Source organism: Engraulis encrasicolus, chromosome 2, assembly GCF_034702125.1.
Source record: "Engraulis encrasicolus isolate BLACKSEA-1 chromosome 2, IST_EnEncr_1.0, whole genome shotgun sequence".
Classification (NCBI taxonomy): domain Eukaryota; kingdom Metazoa; phylum Chordata; class Actinopteri; order Clupeiformes; family Engraulidae; genus Engraulis; species Engraulis encrasicolus.
In genome coordinates this window covers 44,470,092-44,487,225 of record NC_085858.1, presented here as the reverse complement: position 1 = coordinate 44,487,225, position 17,134 = coordinate 44,470,092, and the positions used below count along the sequence as shown (strand labels likewise).

Genomic DNA, 17,134 nt, shown 5'->3' with positions numbered 1-17,134 from the left:
CGCCCGGTAGATTTCGGTCCAGCTGGCCGCCTATGGGGCGATGGTCCCTTGTCACTGGATTGGCCTGACGGGGAGGGTGGGGTACCAGCAGGAACTCGCACCCCATCGCAGTCGCGCGCCATGTGACCTGGTTGCTGGCACCGCCAGCATATGAAGAGCCCACCTCGCGGCCCTGGTAGAGGCCGCTGCATCCTGTCAACATCCTGCTCCAGTTGGTCTATTAGTCGTTGTTGCTGTTTCACCATGTCCATGATCTTGGTCAAGTCATTCCGCACGTTCTCCCACATCTTACCAAAGCACTGAAATGACATGTAGGTTACAAAGCTCACAAGAACATAGGCCTACAACAAACTGTAGCCTATAGAGAAAAAAATGTCACAGTCCCTGAACCGGGCTGCTGCCTTGTTTGGAGTTACCCTATTACAAACACAATTTCACAACCCAGACATAGAAGTTAAACAACTGGACAATTGCCTACCACAGCGCAAAACAATGAAAGGTTAAGTTGCCTACCCGTCTCTATTAAGTCCTTCTCCTGCCGACACACGTCAAATGTAGCAGAGTGGAAGTTAGTGATTAATTATCAGTTTTAAATACCAAATTTTGGTTGCAGTACCCGACTACGCCACTAGAGTGAGGTGGAGCCCCACTCTAGAAAATCAAGATTATTCACTACCGTTAAGACACCCAGGTTCGTTAAGAACAACAGAGACGGAGAAAGGCGAACCATTCCATTATTGTTTTATTAATACACAATTTCTTCTTGAAAGTAAAAAAATAGTATTTACAATAGTCCACTGAGGCTGTTCACAGAAACCTGAATAGACAACGCAAGACAAAGACTCTCCCCGACCCAACCTGAGCTTCAATACTTAGGATACATGCATTATGACACTTTGCACGGCAAACAAAAGTTAGTGATAGACATGCAGGAGAATAACACGCACACAATTATTTACACTTGATAGATAACACAGTTAGTATTTACACAGCAAGCGTGAAGCTATGGAGTAGGCTAGGGGCGGCCCAAACGAGCTAGTCAAATTACGGCAATGTGCACAACTCCAGAAAATAAATACAAAAGGGGACAAACAAACTCGCCAAACGAGCACAAATAAAACAGAAAGGAAGTGCACACACATCCATACGCGCAGTCACCGCTCATGGGAGCACCAATTGCCACTGCTCCCAGACGCACCAAACACACTCACATACACTCAACACTCGCTCGTCACAGTCGCGCTCCTGTACACACGCCCTCGGCGCGCGTCATCAGCCAGGACTCTCTCCAAACAAAGCAGCAACTCGGACCAGCAGTCGGCCCCACAGCTAGCAATCTGCAGGCTACCTGCACACACACAAGGCACGAGACACATGAGCATACAGCTGCAATTACATTCATAATAAAAGGGGAAAGGAGGAATGACATACCGACTGGTGAGAAACAGAGTAATCAATCTGCAGCAGAACGGGCGCGTCACGACACTCCAATACCCGTAGGCTACCTAGTCAAGTAATACAGCGGGTGAGATAGGCTACACACAACGTTTACCAGCTCTTCGACATAGGCTGTCAAAGGACAAGTGTGCATACATACCCAGGATACGACAGTCCGTGAACGAATGTCCACGATCTAGTTGGAACTAATTACACTTCACGCGAGCAGCCAATTCTCCGTGAAGTACCAATTTGGAGACGTAAGTTCAGGCTTACGGAATCCCCTAACGCACGCAAATATGCCACCAGCAAACATATCTGCTGCCTCCTGCAGTAGCAGGTGCCAAGGCCTTTTTAAAGACACTCAGGCATTTGGCAATTGGTGGTGCCCACAATCACATGACACCAATTCACCAGCGACTACTGCTATGGCTTAAAGGCGCACGACATTCAACATGCTACATACATAGAGCCCTTTGATAGGAACAAAAAATAAAGAGGGGGAAACTGTGGCGCTGCGGTTGCAATATTTCTATGACTTTTTCTTCAAGGCCAATGGACTGTCTGGGTCAGTTCATTTGCCTTGAAGAAAAGGTAAAAAAAAATATTGCCACAGTTTCCTCTTTATGTTTTGTTGTCTACTACCCACTGACTGTTAGAGCACCCGTGTTGAAAAGCTTGAATCCTTGCAGCGCTTCCGTTTTTTTCCTTTTTTTCTGAGCCATTAGATATGAAGTTTTAGGGGGGACACACAACCAAAAGTTTGTCAATGGAAGATAGTTTAACTCAACAACAACACATAAAAAAAACACTGTAGTAACAATATTAATGGGTAAACTGTGCCAAAAAGTGATAGAGTGAAAGACAAAACGATAACGAAAACGAGAAATTATATGACAAGAAGTAAATAGAGAAGGGCTGTGAAGTTTGGTCATGACAAAAGGATAGAGTAGCCTAGACAGGGCATGACAGACAGACAAATAGATGATCAGATAATGATCAGATGATCAGCATCAAGTCAAGTCAAGTCAAGTCAAGTCAAGTCAAGTCAAGTCAAGTCAAGTCAAGTCAGCTTTTATTCTCACTTTCTTCATATGCACAAGTCACACAAGGAAAATGAAATCCCGTTTTCTCTACCATGCCAGGACATAGACATATACAAGACTGACATTTTACAGACTGACATGAAGTACAAGACAGGATAGGTAACAGTGATGGACTGGTAACAATAAGTGGTCAATAATAAATACAGTACAAATGAACATTTAACATTTAACATTTAACATTTAATATTTAACATTGAACATGTAAACAGAAGATAAGATAAATATAAAATAGAATGTGGACATTACAATAATAGAATAAAATAGAATATAGAATATATAGATAACGACAGACAGACAGATAGGCAGACAGACCATTCCACTACACTAAAATTGAGGATATAGTGTATATGACAAGGGATGTATGCCAGATATTATATGCTGAAACATGAAACGCCATCATACTAGTTGTCATTAACATGTCACATATGGTATGCTCTGTGCAAGCCATGCACGCAGGTAGCAGTGTTTGAATTTAGTGTCTGCTGTGGCTTTCCAGCCATTGTCTTTGGAACACACGAAGAGTCTTAAAGAACAAGGCCGACAGGCAGACAACAGATGCATCCCTCTAGCGAGTTTGCGAAACATAGGGCGATGATGCGTCCGCCCGCGTTTCTCGTCTCCAATTGGCCACAGCGGCTCCCCTATGTCTCCTTCCCAGGTAGCAAAAACCGTTAAGAACAGTCGGCCCAATCTTGGCAGAATGTCGGCACTGTCGGCTGAGAGTCGGCTCGGCTGGAACACTGGTTACCGTGACTCAGCCAACACTTCATAGAACACTGAAAATAACTGTCACTTCATGCAGTAGGCTAGCCTAACTGAGCCAACACTCTGCCGACACTGAAAATAACTGTCAGTCTCATGCAGTAACTGAGCCAACACTGAGCCGACACTGTCGGCATACGGTCATAGGACCATTATTGGGCCGCGGACAAAGCCAGAATCGGACCGACTGTTATCACTCGCGAAAAAAGGATCGGGCCAACCATGGACCAGATAAACTTTGCTACCTGGGTTCTGATTGGCTTTCATTTAACAGCGCGCACGACTTACAGATGTTTAAATGCCGTACCTGAAGATGGTTTTTATCACGTTTTGCAACTTAGTGCAGTGTGAGAATGACACATTGTAAACAGTCCCTCTATGTCAGTTCCAACCTTTTTTTCCCCCAAACGCCCCGCTGGCCTCCTCCTAACCTGTCAACCACCAACCCACCCCCCCCCACAAGAGGATGTGCTTTTTGGTTATTATCTTTTTGCAGTTTAGGCTATAATAAGCTTGGATTTGGAAAAGAACATCTAATTTCAAATTTCACATAGGGCCTAGATCAAGTAGGCATAGGCTAGGCTACATTACAAATTACCAGACATTATTAGTAGGGGAGAGGGGGGTACAAAGTAACGGTTTTTGCTTTTGAGCTGATATCTTCACATATAAGGCAGTTACATTATTTATTTTTTAACACATGAAACGTACACATCTCTGTTACATATTAGCACTAGTGGTTTGTTATAAAAACCTACCATTGCTTTACATTTTTACTGTTTGTGGAGGATGTAAAATGTTACATTTTACCCCACAGGTAGTGTAAATTGTAACAGGGGGAGGATTAGTTGTAACACATGCTGAAAATATGTATTTAAAACAATTTACTCAGTATAATTTCACCACAAGTGTGTTTGTTTATAAATCTACGATACTTAAAGATACTTTCTTACCAAACACACTAATAAAAATAAATGAATAAGCTTTAGAGGCTTTAATTGTATTAGTCATTAAAAATCACAAAATCCAATCTCACAGTATAGCTTAATAATAACTTTTATAAACACTTATTATGAATAATATTTAAATAAATAGAGCCATACTTCAAATAAAATGTGATAGGTTTGCATTTGTGTGCCAATTTTATTTCACCTTTATTTTACCATTGACAAGAATGAGAATTTCACTGAGATTTACCGTGTTACAACTAGCCCCCTAAAGCTAGATTTATGCTTCGCTCGCATAGAATCTGCGTCCGTCCGTTTTCTGTCTATGCGAGTCCACGCCCCCCTCTCAGAGGCTCTGCGCCCGTCGTCTAGCGCCTCGAAAAAATTCTAACTATCCGTCGGACGGACGCGGAGTACGCAGACAAAAAGGCACTATGATTGGTCGTCTCGCTACTTCCTTGTTCTGTTCTTGTGGCAGCGCAATGCCAGTAGTTTGCGAGAGCAGAGCTGTATTCTGTTAAAAACTTTATTAATGCCTTGTGTGTAAATGTGTGTAAATACACGAAGCTAAGCTAAGTAACAAACAATGCATCAGTTGAACACTCGTGGCACAATGCCTGCGGTTTTACTACCGTTCCTCCACCGAATGTAAACACACATCGGCAGAATCAACTGTCTTTACATGCTTGCATTTTCTGCTCGTGAAAACAGACTGGGTATGTCAAATAATGATACCACTGCATTGCCTTTGCAATTTGTGTGAAAATACCTAGCTAACCGGGATAGAAAGCAACATTGCTTAATAATGACCGCAGTGCTTACAATGTAGTGAAAGTAGCCTAATCGCGCAATTTCAAATGTGGCTGGCAACGAGACCTCGGACCTCGCAGAGCTCGCAGATGCATGAATACAAAATTGGTTCGTGGCCATTCCCACGCGACTTTTCACGCTCGCAGTTGCTGAAGTCTAATCTGACCTTTAGCCTCAGCCATGATTGTTGTCAACCTAGCACTGGCTACGAAGTAGCAACAAACTTCATTATGGTATCATTTTGTAACTGAGAAAACACAGTATCCGGCAATATCGGAATAGTTTTGGTAGCTTGTACCCATGCTTCACTATACAAAAAACAAGCGGCTTGGAAAAAAATACTTTCAGGGTGCTAAAACACACTTTGTGGAATAACTCAATGAAATCTCAACGAAAATGTTTGAAATTTTTCCGAAGGCTTCTGTTGACTCAAACAATCGTGTTTACAAAAGTAGGCAGAAAATGATTGGTCCGTCTTGATAAAAAGTCCGTGTTACATCTTGCCCCCCGTTAGTTTGTGCCCCGTGCTCCCCTAGGTTATTTATCAACCTTAAGTATCACCATTTCAGCATCATGTGCATGTGGGAAAGAATCTAAACATAGCCAAAGAATAAATAAATAAAACCGTTTGGGTGAATCATGCGCTTATGGGTTCACCCTTTGGGTGAATTATGTGCTTAATTTACAATGCCAACTTTTCACCGTCAAGGAACAAAGCAGTGAGCTTTAGTGCCACTGTTTACCAAATTCACACGACTGCAAACCAATTACGAATCAAAAATGGCATGTCAACTAATTACGGTTACATGTCGTGGAGCATTATGCAATGCAAACGCCCCACTATCCGAGCACAAACATCTGTGTCAAATACTGCCTGCCGACTTCTAAACCGTTCATTTCCGCGAGTTTCTGATGAACCAAAATAGCTGAGCACAACGCGACACTATCATACACAACAAGATAAAGTCCCCTTCCTGTTTGACATCCTCATGACCCGAAGTGTATCACAAGACCATGAACATTAAGTGACACTCACAGTGGTGTTGGTGTGCTGTGGAGAAGGAACGAAGTTGCCTCCCACTGTCCAAACGCAAAACAATGCCGAAAATTGAATGCTCCCCTCAGTTGTCTCACAATGCAATCAGTTTAGCCTTGCCGGTTTGGTAACATATCCGTTTTGGCACGCAAGCTTAGCCTTGCCGGTTTGGTAACATATCATATAGGCTACGTTTTGGCACGCATTCGCTCCAGGCCAAAATGCCTCTCTGCCTCCGCCTGGTGGACACAGGAAGGAACAATTGAAGGAATGCGTTTCAGACGGACGGACAGCGGACGGATGGGCGGACGGACGGGCGGACAGGCGGACGGGCGGACGGACAGACAGACCCTCTTATAGAGATGCTGGGACACATCTAACAAGACGGAGCATACTACACGTAGGTAAGAAAAGAACAGAGAGAGAGGGAGAGAAAGAAAGAGAGAGAGAGAGAGAGAGAGAGAGAGAGAGAGAGAGAGAGAGAGACAGACAGACAGAGACAGAGACAGACAGACAGACAGACAGACAGAAAGCAACAGAGAGAAGTGATATTGATGAGAGATATGGAAGAAAATGAATTGATAGTCTGAGAGAGAGAGAGAGAGACTCAGAGAGAGAGAGAGAGAGAGAAACTCAGAGAGAGAGACAGAGAGAGAGAGAGAGAAACTCAGAGAGAGAGACAGAGAGAGAGAGAGAGAGAGAGAGAGAGAGAGAGAGAGAGAGAGAGAGGTGATATTGATGAGAAAATGAATTGATAGTCTGAGAGAGAGAGAGAGAGAGACAGAGAGAGAGAGAGAGAGAGAGAGAGAGAGAGAGAGAGAGACAGACAGACAGACAGACAGACAGACAGACAGACAGACAGACAGACAGACAGACAGACAGAAAGCAACAGAGAGAGAGAGGGGTGATATTGATGAGAGATATGGACCCAGAAGTGAATTGACAGTCTGCCACTGTGCAGCAGCATCTCCTCCATTCCCCTGGAGAGACGGCAAATGGGCCAGAAGGAGCAACACACACACACACACACACATGCACACACACACACACACACGCACACACGCACGCACGCACACACACACACACATGCGTGCGCGCACGTGCGCACGCACGCACACACACACGCACACACGCACGCACGCACACACACACACACATGCATGTATACCACACATGCACACAAATACACACACACATACATACGCACACACAAATGCATGCCAAACACTCACGCACACACACACGCTCACACACAGACATACACACACACACACACACAAACACACACACACTCACACACACACACACACACACACACACACACACACACACACACACACACACACACACACACACACACACACACACACACACAGTAAGGCCTACTCCCAAATATGTACACACACACACACACACACACACACACACACACACACACGCACACACACACACACACACACACACACACACACACACACACACACACACACACACACACACACACAAACACAAGCACACACACACAGGAGAAGCTTCAAATGAGTCAAGAGGAGCAGCTCTCAAATCAATTGCCTTCTTCCCAGAGAGACACACACTCCACACACTCCTATCCCATACTATCCTTCATACTAATTTCATTTGGAGGGATTTTCTTTTTGGACTGGAGCACTTACGTCTCGCCATGCCAGGCTACATATACGCACGTTTACACACACGCATGAATGCACGCACGTACGCACGCACGCACACATACTCAGAGAGGAAAACCATACAAACAACACACACATGGAGAGAGAGATAGAGAGAGAGAGAGAGAGAGAGAGGCAGAGAGAGAGACAGAGAGACAGAGAGAGAGAGAAGGTCTATAGATACATAAAATAAGTCTGGTGTGCCTCGAAGTGCTCAATCAGAATACACACTGTGGAGTGAAAGAACTTTTCCCAACAGTCAATACCTACCAAAAATAATTGCACATAGACTTGTTGTTTCTGTCTGCTCCAGACTGTCTTTGTCTCTAAGAATAGATACAAGAAAAACAAAAACTTAAAAGTTGTGTGTGTGTGTGTGTGTGTGTATGCGCGCGCGCACAGAACAGACATTGTTGCTTGCAGGGAAGGACACGGATGGGACAGAGGGTCCGTTGTCCCAGGCCCAAGGGGTGTGTGTGTGTGTGTGTGTGTGTGTGTGTGTGTGTGTGTGTGTGTGTGTGTGTGTGTGTGTGTGTGTGTGTGTGTGTGAATTGGGTCTCCATTACATTGTATGCATTGAGTGAGGGCAGGGCCCTTGATGTCTTTGTCCGGCGCCCGACCAAAACTGTCGATGGTCCTGGTTGCATGCATTGGCACCAAAAGAGATGACAGACCAAAGTGTGACTCCATTGGCACTCATTTAATGCAATCTCAAATAACTTGCAGTGCATTGGTTGATCTGATATCACCAAGTATTTACTGATCCAGGATCAACATCAAACTTGTTGGTCCAGGATCAATGTTACAATTGACCAATCAGGGATCATTTTGAGATTGATGATGTCATTGACCAGAGACACGAACATTTCAAATTTCCCTCTCCTTTTACCATCGGGACCATTTTGAGCCTGCAGGACCCTGCATTAGAGGGGACTCACTACTCACTGACAGACAGAGATCCACACATTTTGATGACTGCTTCAGAAACACCTTGCTTTCTCAAAGCAGAGGTAAGGTTAATCAAAAAATCTTTATGAGTGAAATTCAAACCAATGTAACCTACCAGTAATTACCTTCACATATCATGGGTGTCCACAGGTTTAGATAGCCTACTATCTATTAGCTACAATATAATATTATCAATTGTGGTGGGTTAAAACTATCTTAAATAAAACTTAAATAAAACTCACAATGATCCTGGACCTTTGTTTATTTTGCCATTCACACTGAACCTGGACCATTGTTAGTCTTACCACTCATATTCCTGGAAACCAAGACCTTATGGAAGATTATATTTTACTTATGTGTTCTCACCGGTCAATCAACCATACATTGTAGTTCATGTTCATGTTCATCGACCGAGAATTAATCTTGGGACTGAGAGTACTATATTATGTTACATTTGAAAACAAATCAGGGGGCCCCTGGCAGGTGGGGCCCCTTAGGCTGCAGCCATATCTAGCCTGTGCGTCAATCCGGCCCTGCTGCCACCCCCTCCTGCATAGCTACCATGGGTGCTGCCAGGGCAGGGGGCGGATGTTACAGGTTCTGAGGGCCCAAGCACTGACAGCACTGGCAGGGGCCCCTCAGGGCTTCCGTACACCGGCTCCGACAAAGTGCTGCGCACTTTTGCTTCCGACATAATTCGGACCCCAAAACCAAATTTCACACGAACATTGCATTGATAGTCAATGGGCAGCGCCGACAAAATAGAACTCGTCTCTAATTGCTATCCGACATCGGCCAATGTCCACGGACATCGGCGCCAGTGTGCGTGGTTCTGTTGAAAACAATGGAATCACAGGGGCCCGTAAGGGCTTCCGTACACCGGCTCCGACAAAGTGCGGCGCACTTTTGCTTCCGACATAATTCGGACCCCCAAACCAAATTTCACACGAACATTGCATTGATAGTCAATGGGCGGCGCCGACAAAATAGAACTCGTCTCTAATTGCTATCCGACATCGGCCAATGTCCACGGACATCGGCGCCAGTGTGCGTGGTTCTGTTGAAAACAATGGAATCACAGGGGCCCGTAAGGGCTTCCGTACACCGGCTCCGACAAAGTGCGGCGCACTTTTGCTTCCGACATAATTCGGACCCCCAAACCAAATTTCACACGAACATTGCATTGATAGTCAATGGGCGACGCCGACAAAATAGAACTCGTCTCTAATTGCTATCCGACATCGGCCAATGTCCACAGACATCGGCGCCAGTGTGCGTGGTTCTGTTGAAAACAATGGAACAATGTGCGTTACGCCCCTTTACGGGGGAAAATCAAGCCGAATGTCTCATTAATTTACATGCTACATAGGCTAGCCTAAATGAACACAGTCCATGCCTCAGCCACGGCTATTTGGCTATATTATTTGAACAGCCGGCAACACAACACGTTTTCGGAATGTTGAGCGTGGACAACGCTAGTCTACAGGTCCTTGTGTTTCGTTTATTCTTTCCCAACACTACCAATTGACTTGCATTGGCTGTTTTCCCCCACAAATGGGCGTAACGCACATGGAAAACGTCACGCCGTTCATGAGTATAGCTGCCACCACTCCTGTTGTCCAGAGGTTTCTCCCATATTTCATTACCCAGGCTCCGCCCTCCTAATGACACAACACCTTGTTCAGTACATTCTTTTTTTGTGATCAATTTTTTATTTATTCAACAACATCAAAATAGTGGAACAACACATGTACAACAACATAATCGACACAAAGCCCTCAGCCCACCCACCCAACCAGACCCCCCNCCACACACACACACACACAACACATAGAGAAAACCAAAGAAACAACATGTAACATCAAGACAAGGACACAGACAATCACAAAGACACATACATACACCTACACACCAAGCGGGAAATTACACACTGGGTTACCCCAACAGCTCTCTAAGAGATGATGCAGCTGACTGCCACGAGGATAGTGTTCTCTCTGAGGCGGCATGAATCCGGGCAGTGGATAACTCCATATAGACCACATCTAAAAAGGAAAGAACCCACTGCCTGGTGGTAAGTTTGTGGGGTGGTTTCCACCTTGTGGCTACTAGCTTTTTGGCAGCCGTCAAACCAGCCAGAACGATTCGTTTAGTCAGAGCAGGTATGTTTAACTCAGAGAAGTCGTTGAGGATCAGAACAGGCAAAGTAACAGGTATAGGGGTGCCCACCAGCTCTGCCAGAGCCAAAGCCACACCGTTCCAGAACCGTGCAACTGGTGGGCACTCCCAGACCATATGCACGAATGTACCCTGACAGTTAAGGCTACAAAATGAACACATAGGTGAGTTTACCAGCTTCATATAGAAAAGCTTCCGTGGGGTTAAATATGTTCTATGAATGAAGTTGAAGTGTATTTGTTGATGGTTTGGGTTACGTGATGCCACCTGTATATTTTCCCAAACATCATCCCAGTCAAACTCTGGGTCAAGAGCAGGATAGTCTTGTCTCCACAATCTATCTACAACTAATGCAGAATATGAGGATTGAAGAATGAACCTGTATAATGTGGACACCATACCCTTAGTACCATTACATCTTGAGAACACATTAGCTAGTGGATGTGTGGGTAGCGGTTGCTGCCAGGGGACTCCATACGCCTTCATTGCTGACCTTATCTGCAAGTAGAAAAAGAAGGAAGACCCTGGGAGATTAAACAACATTCTAATGCCCTGAAAGGAACCAAGGCAGGAGTCAATGTAAAGGTCGTTTATATAGTGAACACCTGTATTACTCCAGTTTGATGGAGAAATAGGTCTCCCCCCAATCAGCAAAGCTTTATTATGAAACAAAGGAGAAAGAGTATGCCATTTACAGGATATCTTGCATTCTTTTTCAACCAGCCGCCAAATATGAAAAACATTGGATATTAAGGGCCCAAAACGCAACATGGTTTGTCTGTCAGAAATATTAGCAAAGAGAATATCCCGCAAGCTCCATGGTTGCACTATTCTGTCCTCCAAGCTCCTCCACGATACTGGTGTATCTGGATCATTCCAAACAACAATAGGACGGAGGATGAAGGACCAAAAATAATATTTAAAATTAGGCACTGCTAATCCCCCGTCCCCCTTACTTCTTTGTAATGTGGAAAGCTTCAGTCTGGGGCGCTTTTTGTTCCATATGAACTTTGACACGTCCGCGTGTAGTTTTTTCCAATAGTCTGAGGGAGGGCAGAGTGGAATCATTGAACTGACAAAATTAATTCTAGGCAAGACATTCATCTTTACAATAGCAATCCGGGCCTGTAGGGAAGCAGGTAGCGTAGCCCATTGATCCATATCTTTTCTAACAGCTGTGTGCATTTCCACAAAGTTGTAGGTAGTAGTACGGTGCAGAGAGGGGAAAATCCTAATTCCTAGATATTTAAAATACTGAACAACAGAAATAGTAGCAGGGAATGTTAGCAAATTGGCTGAGGGATTCAAGGGAAGGAGAGCAGATTTGGTCCAATGTATCCTAAATCCAGAGAGCAAGCCAAACTCCTCACAAACAGACAATAAAGATGGCAGTGATTGAATGGGGTTTTCCATAAAAACCAAAACATCATCTGCAAAGAGAGATACTTTGTGTTCTGTGCCTAAAATAGAAATGGGGTGTATAGAGACAGACATACGTATCATTTGTGCCAGGGGTTCCATTGAGAGTGCAAAAAGTGAGGGGCTCAAAGGGCAGCCCTGTCTAGATGATCTCGTAACAGGGAATGGACTAGAAAATAGTTGCCCTGTTAGTACTTGGGCAGAGGGGCTGGAATACAAAACTTGAACCATATGCATACCTGCCAACCTTTAAAAATTTTTTTGAGTAGCAACTTATCGCGGCGCGGCAATTCACGGCGCAACAACTTGGCATGGCAAAGCAACGGGGTCGCCGGCGGGCCCATCTGAGAGGCTACTTTGTTTTGCATAGTCTGCCCTACACCTAGGGTTGCCAAATGTCAACAGGGAAGATATGAGACACTTCATTCAGGCAGGGGGGTCCTCCCCCAGAAAAAAATGCTTTTCTTAGATGCAATTTCCTGCATTTTAATGCATTTTAGCCTAACATCCCGTGTATCTGGCAAATAGTTTATCTTGCTCTTCACAGTACTTTGAACTACCATAATTTATTAAACTTTCATGAAAGATTTTTTTGTTTTTGTTTCACACCATAACACCAATAAAATGCTATGATATAGTGTGCTGGAGGCCTCTAAATTAACTTTACTGATCACCAGCCAATATGGCTGTTAATCTTACTAGTCAAACATACCACCAGTCTGGCTAGTAGGCCTAAGTGGCTATTAAGTTATCCTATGTACCAGCCAAACAGAGCATTTGGTCACTTGGGGGGTGTTAAGGAGCTGGAATTGAGTATGAAATTCAAGCATTTGCTGATTATTTTTTTGGCTGTAGAAGGTACATGTAGGAAAATGTATAATTTGATTATAAAATACCGAGGAATTTCAGTGATTTTTATGAACAAAAAGTTGAATTGTAATGATTCTTACACCATCTCCCCCAATATTAATAAATGGTGATGTTGTCACCTACTGTGAAGGAGCATCAGCAGTAGAGAAAAAGATAAAGACAACTGTTATCTAAGCTAGGATAATATCAGGTTAATATTATTACGTTGGGGGCTAACATCAAAATCACACTTTCAGCATTCATTCAGTACAAAATGCGTCATTTAGTGGCTCTACTGAGGGACGGGGGCTAATGGCCAATGCTCTTGGAACTTCCACGGTAACTTTTGAGGGGCATCGCTTCTTTTTTTTCACTTCTCTGCATAATAGTAGGCCTATCTACCCTCATCTGCCGTCATGAGTTGGCTATTGTTCACTGTTCGGCACATATATGATGATAGGAGAATTGATTTTATTAATAGATTGCCATACGTGATTACGGATAGTAGTCGTGGAGTGATGCATATTTGGTATGACGCACGACCTGTTACACCTGTTCACAGAATGGGCCATGACTCAGGGGGGAACAGTATTCCTATACGGTGTCATGGTAGGTTACGGATGTAGACCTACTCCGAGCACAACCGTTAGAACTATCGCTTTATTTTCCCGAGTTAAAATGATCCGGCGCAAAGGGAAACCGAATTTAGTTTGCTGCTAATCTGCTAATTTATAGCGCGGTCATCGACACATTTTCTCATTCGGAAGTAATCTCGTGTCGGTCCAATATCAAAACAAGCAACAACATATTGCCGTCAAATACGGCGAAACATTGGGTGAATCATTACGACAGACCTCGGCCTTTATTTATTTTCACAAGTTTAGGGATTTAGCAACTGGAGGCAATTCACTATTACCATACAGGCTAGGCCTATAACTTTCTCAAAGTCCATTTACCTTTGAAACGGTGATTTTGACGATGCTCACTACAGCGACAGTACCAAGATGGATAATACATGACGACAGGAGGAGGACACTTGTTTCAGAGATTATAGGAGTACATTAACCAGTCTCTCTGCTTGTGTGATTAGTTCTAGATTTCGAAGCAAACTTTCTGTCGGCAGCTGATGCCTCGACTCGAGAGGAGCGCAGCATAACAAATGAAGACATCCAAACTAGTTCTAGCTCTCTGATTGGTCAATATTCCCCCCACACGTTGCTGGCCAATGGAAAGGCCAGCGCGAGACAATTGCAAGCAGAGCCATGTCTACGGCTCTGTCTGGTTGCAAGTCTACAGAGCAATTTATAAGGGCCCATGAACACACTTTGCTATTGGTTTTCCCCGTATTTTGAAGTGACAGCGCCGTAGTTTGATGTCAAAATCCGTATCTGCTACACAAAATGCGTAATGGTCGGCAGGTATGCATATGTATGAGATCCTTGCCAAAACCCATACTTTGTAAAACAGACCACAAGAAAGGCCACTCGAGGCGGTCAAACGCACGAAGCGCATCAACAGACAGGACGGCTTGTGGGACTTTTGCATCCTTTGCAGCATCAATAACATGAAGAAGCCGCCTCATATTATCAGAAGCAAGTCTGCCCTTTATAAAACCAGTTTGATCACAATGAACCAAGTGGGGCATAAACTTCTCTATACGGCGTGCCAAAAGCTTTGCATATATTTTCAAGTCTGCATTTAACAGACTCAAAGGTCTGTAACTAGTACACTCAATGGGGTCACGGTCTTTCTTTAAGAGCAATGTAATGAGCGCAGTATTGACATCTCTAGGAAACATCCCAGCCTCAAGTGAAGCTTGGATCATATCAAGAAGTAGAGGGCCTAATTTCTCCCAAAATAAAAGATAAAACTCGGGGGGTATTCCGTCTAAGCCAGGGGATTTATTTGATTGCATAGATCGTGCTGCCATTTCCAATTCGTCTAGCGTTAAAGGATTGTCAAGGGATGAAGCATCTTCTTCAGACAAGCGTGAAAGATTTAATTTCCTTAGATAATTCTCATAATCACATTCATTTAACTGACCATCAGATTGATACAAAGAGGAATAGAAACTACAAAAAATGTTATTTATGTGTTTTGGCTCTGTAGTGACTAGGCCATCCAGTGACCTTATGGATGGAATGTCAGCAAAACGCTCATTAGATCTTAGTCTCAAGGCCAACAAATGGCTGGGTCTTGACCCGTGAAAATAATACCGCTGTCTAGACCTATGAATTAAAAATTCTGATTGTAGTTTCAAAATGTCATTTATTTCCTTTTTAATGAGATCACGTTTTGTTTCAGTGTCTAAAGAGTAATTATTCTGTAGAAGGTTGTCAAGTCTTGAAAATTCTAATTCAAGAGCTTGTAGCCTGGCAGATTTAGCTTTACGCATAGTTGAACTGAAAAGAGTAACATTACTTCTAATAAAACATTTCACTGTTTCCCATAACACCCGGGGGTCGTCCACTGAACCCACATTAAAAGAGAGAAATTCATCCAAACAAGATAAGAATTGGTCTCTGAAAGCCTCATTCTTCAGCAGTGAGGAGTTGAACCGCCATCTAGTGGCACGTTTGGTTAGACTTTTTAAGGTGACCCGACTAAACACCGCTTTGTGATCAGAGAGCGCGATGGGGAGCAACACTGAGGCATCAATTCTTTGAAACAGATTAGGAGAAGCAAACAGAAAGTCTATTCTTGAAAATGTTTTGTGCCTGTGCGAAAAGAAAGAATAATCTTTGACCCACGGGTTCAGTGACCGCCAGACATCTACTAACGCGATACTATCGGCCCAGCCACGCAGGGCAGCAGATGCCTGTTCTTGTTCACGGTTGATGTAGAGTGGGAACGATCGACGGCCGTGTCCCACACAGCGTTCATATCAGCCCCTACCACCAGAGAATAACCAGTCAGTTGTAACATAGAGGTGGTTAATGAATCATAGAAGAATTTATCACATTTATTTGGAGCATAAACAGAGGCTATGGCTAATTTCCGCCCATGTAGTTCGGATTTAACAATGACCAGTCTCCCTTCCGTATCGGTTTCGACTGCCAGTACCTTTATGGGAAGACACCGCTTAACAACAACCGCCACTCCCCTCGTTTTCGTTTGAAAAGATGAAGACGCAATTACATGGTAAAACTTATTTGCTAGACGCTTGGAGTCGTTGCTCAACAAGTGCGTTTCTTGCAAGAGGGCGATATCGATTTTCCGACGCCGTAGCACTGACAAGAGACTGGAGCGCTTGTGTGGTGCATTTAAGCCACCAACATTCCATACGAGAACGGAAAGGTCACCCATTGATATGATCAAATGGTTCTATGAGATGGCAAAATAATAACTGAGAGTCCCCGCAGCAACCCGAGTGTAGTATGGTGGTAGTGTAAAATAATGGTAGATTATCAGTAGTGGAATCCTCAAAAAAGCAGAAATAATTAAAACCAAGACTGTCATCAAGCACCCCCTCAGTGACGAGACAAAACAATACATGGACAGACATAGACGAGGACAAAATAGGTAAGACAAAGACAAAACTCAAGACGAAATAAAAAGGACAGACACAAAACATAACTTTACGCTGATCCGTGACCAGGAATGGATATGGGGCGGCAGTAACCCAACATTTCAACCCAAATGACTTGCAGCTCAATAAAACTAAGCGTGACGGCAACTGTAGCAGAAAAAACTAACGTGAATCGGGTAATAACTAGGCCTACATTATGTAACCAATGCGGATACAGTGGAAAACTGGGACCACAATAAATTATCAAGCTAAGGACACAGAACCCACTGCGGCGTCTCATAGTGGCTAGGCAACCCAGTTCTCATGAAAAAAAAAAACAGTTCAGTTGAAGCAGAACTGCTAGCTTACCAATATGTCCAGAAAAACGGTGAAACTTCAAAAGTAACCTTATAAACTAGTAGGTGCACACGATCCGGAGCCGGCATTCA

The 17,134-nt window shown here is 43.9% G+C and overlaps 1 long non-coding RNA gene across 1 annotated transcript; it reads right to left on the bottom strand.

Annotated features, from left to right (window-relative positions):
- Positions 1–730: 730 nt before the first annotated feature.
- LOC134462882 (uncharacterized) lies at positions 731–1,767 on the bottom strand. The gene is made up of 3 exons (XR_010037597.1): positions 1,598–1,767; positions 1,432–1,505; positions 731–1,348 (listed from the first exon to the last, which is right to left on the bottom strand). It is a non-coding gene; the product is annotated as an uncharacterized LOC134462882 (long non-coding RNA).
- Between the last annotated feature and the right edge of the window lie 15,367 nt (positions 1,768–17,134).